Here is a 5,078-nt window from a genome sequence, read left to right as displayed (position 1 = left end):
CTGGATTCTCTTTCCAATTTATGGGGAATTCTGACATAATGAAAGCAGGATCCACAAACTGAGCTACATTTCAGTTTCCTGCATGGATTTTGCTGGAGCCTTTCAAGATAACATTCTACTTCTCTGGGGTCTTCTAAGACATAGGAGTTTTCCTGAGTATGATGCTCATGTCTTGTTTCTGGAGCAAGCTGCAACTTGATTTTGTGATGCCTGGACACCCTTTTTGAATGTGCTGCCAACATGATGAGTCTCTGAGAGGACAGATTTTTCACATCTGCACTTTTCCTCCTGTTTAATTATCTTCCCCCACCCCTGCTGCTGTGATTTAATTGTAAAATTTCATCTCATTTCTTTTCCAAAACATGCTACTGTAAATTTGAAAATTTGCTCCAGAGACTTAAAGTAGAAAATGGCCTGAATTAGCTTATAATTAATTAGCTTATAACTAATCATGTTTTCCTGAATTCATGCAGCATACTTTTTAGCCTAGCAAATCATTAGTTTTTTTTTTTTGTCTTTTCAGTTTTTTCCTGATTTATTAGTGAGAGATACCTGCTTCTCCTATATTAAAATATATCCATGTTTCCATCTGCTCTGACTCTCCTTTTTCATCAGTACTGTCTATATTTCAAATAACAGCATTTTTCATCCTACTCTCTTCAACATGTTTGTTCTCTAACTTGCTACTTCTTTCTAGGTTTAGAGTTCTTGATATCCTAAGTACTTTTGATGAAATGGCCCTAGTTCCCTTCTTTGGAATTCCACGTCTAAAATTGTTTTTTTTTATAGAGCATGTACACATTTATAACAGGTGATTTTGGTAAATAGCATGACAGAATTAAAAGGCTACATTTAAAATTTCCCATTTTTCTAAACAAAATATCTTATTTTTATTTATGTGTATGTGTGTGTATCTGAGTGTGTGCCCCATGGATGCAGGAGCCAGTGGAATACCAAAGAGGATGCTGTATACCTTGGTGCTGGAGTGCTAGGTAGTTGTGAGTGGCCTGATGTGGCTGCTGGAACCAAACTTGGGTCCTCTGAAAGAGCAGTACATGCTCTAAATCATTGAGCCATGTGTCTAGCCCCTTACTATGTCTTTTAATGACTTCATTTCAACCAGAATGTGATGAGGACTCATTGTGAGCCTGGAACTTTGCTTAGTGCTGTCACTGTCTCCCTTCTTCTCCCCTATAAACTAATGTACTTTCTTAGTTATTTCTAAAAATACACAGTACTTAAGGCAGGTGATAGACATGTAGAGGTTTAATGAAAGTAATAATAAAAATACTATCAACAACTTAGCTTTAGAACCCAAACAGTAATGAAACATTGGTGTCTCTTTTTGTCTTTTAGTCTTCGGGTATTCACTACTCTGTTTTGTATTAAAACATAAGATATGAGCTGGAGAGATGGCCCAGCAATTAAGAGCACTTATTACTCTTGCAGAAGATCCAGGTTCCATTACCAGCACCCACAGGGCTGCTGCTTATAAATACCTGTAATTTCAGGGTTAGGGAATTGATGCTTTCTTCTAACTTCCTCAGGTTTCTGCACACATGTAGTATGCATACCCATACCCACACACATACCCATAATGAGTAAATAAATAATATTGTTTATATAAAAATTCTTTTAAAATATTATTTTTAAAAATTATTAAATATTATTTAAAAACAATATACATGTATTATTTTATTTTTTCTATATTAAATTGCATGTATTCCTAATATAAAAACATGTATACATATATATTTATTTTTATCACTTCATTTGAACTTGAAAATAAATGGTATGGTGTTGTATGTCTTCCTGGTCTTTTTGGAAATTCAAAATTATGATGTACTAGTATTCCTTCCCTTATCCATGGTTTCATGTCCCACAATTGCAATTACCTACAGTCAACCAGGGTCTGAAAGTATCAATGGGAAATTTCAGACATAAATGATTCATTATTAAAATTGTGGTTCTGAGTGCTGGGGGTACAACTCAGTGGTAGAGACTTATGATGTATGAGGGTTTGGGTCTAATCCCCAGGACTGCATAAACAAACAAACAAACAAATGAAATATGCAATTCTGAGTAATATGATAAAATCTTATGCCCTCCTACTCCTCCCACTTGGGATCGATAGAGCGGCATATTCACAATGTATATACTAACTTCCTCATGGTAGTTGAGAGAAAGCACATTAACTTCTGTTCAATACATTCTTATAATTGTTCTACTTTATTATTGTCGATCTTTTTCCATGCCTTATTTATAAATTAAAATTTGTCATAGCTGTATATGTGTAGTGGTGGAAAGTAGTGCATAGAGGGTCTGGTATTAGTAGCTTCTGGCTTCCACTTGGGATGTCGAAGAGCATCCTCTGTGCTTAAGGACTGCTGTGTTTCACTGTATGAAAATACAGTAATTCAGGGCCACTAGTGGTTAAAGACAGTTACTGCCAAGTCTGACAACTTGAGTTTGATCTTTAGGACCTACATGCTGGAAGGAGAGAACTGATTCCCTCAGGATGTCCTGTGACTTCCACATCCAAACCATGTCACCCCTCAAATAAAGAAATAAACATAATTTAAAAATTTAAAGAGAGACAGTAACTTAAATTCCCAGTGTATAGTGATTGTTTCCATTTCCCCTTTCCATTTCCTTAATTGTTGATGTTAACAATTAAGCTGCCACAAACATTCTATGTGTACTGCTGTATGTGTGCATGGGAGCAAGAGTTTCCACAGGTGTATATCTGATAAATGCTGGGTGACAGGAGACACATAACTTTAAGTAACACTGGATTGTTGATCTAAGTGATGTACAGATTTACTTTCTCACTAGCAGCAGCAGTAGGAATTCCTATGACTCTGTCTTTGCCAATCCACTTTTAATTAATAAAGTCAGTATGTAATGGTATGTCATTGTGATTTTAATTTGCAATTTCATAACTACCATGTGATTGGGCATATTTTCATGTGTTTATTGATTTGTGGGTCTTTCATAGAAAGTCTATTCAGATGTTTGCTGAATTTTCTAATTGGGTCATTTCTCTTTTATTGTTTCATAGGGTTACTTATATATTCTGGATACTAATCCTTTGTTGATTATTTGCACTGCAGGTACCTTCCCCATTTTCTGACTTGTGTATATTCACTCTAATTATGGTGACTTTGATGAAGAGAAGTTTAATGGAGTCAAAGTTTTGTATTTTTTTTCTGTCATAATTAACACTATGTCTCAATTAAAAAAAATCCTTTGCCTGGGTCCAAAATTATTCTCTTGTGTTCTATGTGTATTGAGGTTTTGCCTTTCATATTTAAGTACTCAATGGTTCAAACAAACAGAAAATAACAAGTGTGAGTTTATTAAAAGTAGTGTCTAATTAAAAGTAGTGCAGTACGAGGTCTGCACACAATTTAACAGACATGTAAGAATGGATAGATCCATAAGATTTTTACATGGCTTTCCTACTAATTGACAGAGAATTAGACAATATGAGTAATTTGACCCAATGAACATATACACAGAACTCTATTCTAGAATATCCAAGAGCATTCTTTTTAAAGATAAAATCTTACTGGCTATAGAATCACAAGTTTGAGGCTAACCTGTAAATCATATGGAAACTCACAAAAATTAAAAAAAAAACAAATAATCCACTTAATAAAATGTTCTACTGAAATCTGAGAATAATTTGAACTGAGCAATAAATAACAAATGACATCACAAAAATCCTGTGACAGTTTATAAAAGGAACAACCTAACCTGGCCCTACAGGCTGAGAATTTGGTGTCTGGGTGTGTTCTGTGCCGACTCTGGGTCCCTTTCACTGAGTTCTATCCTCAAAGTTATGTAAATTGGACAGAGTGACACAGGCCTGTGGTCACAGCACTCTGAAGGTGGAGGCAGGGGAACCACAAATTCTAGACCAGCTTAGGTTATAAGAGACTGTCTCAAAAATAACAACAACAACAACAAAAATGTGATACAGGGGAGTGGCAAGATGGCTCTGCTGATAGAAACCTCTTGCCACCAAGCTGGACCACCAAAGTTCAATCCCTGGAAACACACATTGTGGAAGAACCAGTCTTCTGACCACACACACACACACACACACACACACACACACACACACACACACGCCCCCTCCCAATATAAACAAAATGATACCATCACGACATTTAAAAATAAGTCTTAGGATTGGAGAGATGTCTCCACTGACTACTCTTTCAGAGGACCAGATTCAATTCCCAGCACCCACATGGCGGTTTACGATGACCTGTAACTCGAGTTCAGTGTCTTCTTGTCTCAGTGGGTCAGCCGCTAAATCAGTAGTTCAGAAGTGCATCAGCATTGTTACTATGTAGCAAGGTCCAAGCCATGCTGGATTATATGAAACTTTCTAAAATATACCGTGTAGTGTGTGTGTATCTGTGTGTCTGTCTGTCTGTGTGTGTGTGTGTCTGTGTGTATCTGTGTGTCTGTGTGTGTGTGTCTGTATGTCTGTGTGAGTGTGTGTCTGTATGTCTGTGTGTATCTCTGTGTGTGTATGTGTCTGTGTGTGTGTATCTGTGTGTCTGTCTGTGTGTGTCTGTGTCTGTGTGTATCTGTGTGTGTGTGTGTCTGTGTGTATCTGTGTGTCTGTGTGAGTGTGTATCTGTGTGTCTGTGTGTGTCAGTCTGTGTGTATCTGTGTGTCTGTGTCTGTGTGCGTGTCTGTGTGTGTATCTGTGTGTCTGTGTGTGTGTGTCTGTGTGTATCTGTGTGTCTGTGTGTGTATCTGTGTGTCTGTGTGTATCTGTGTGCCTGTGTGTGTGTGTCTGTATGTCTGTGTGTATCTGTGTGTGTGTGTGTGTGTCTGTGGGAGTGTGTGTGTGTCTGTGTGTGTGTCTGTGTGTATCTGTGTCTGTGTGTGTATCTGTGTGTCTGTCTGTGTGTGTCTGTGTCTGTGTATCTGTGTGTCTGTCTGTGTGTGTGTGTCTGTGTGTGTGCGCACAGTACTCCGTGTTAAAAACTCACCAGGTCCGGCGATCTTCGTCCCCCGTGGCTATCCTCTCAACTGTGGTGGTTAGCGGCTGTCTCTCT

Source organism: Phodopus roborovskii, unplaced genomic scaffold (assembly GCF_943737965.1).
Source record: "Phodopus roborovskii unplaced genomic scaffold, PHOROB, whole genome shotgun sequence".
In the NCBI taxonomy this organism is placed as follows: domain Eukaryota; kingdom Metazoa; phylum Chordata; class Mammalia; order Rodentia; family Cricetidae; genus Phodopus; species Phodopus roborovskii.
This window is presented reverse-complemented; position numbering follows the sequence as displayed.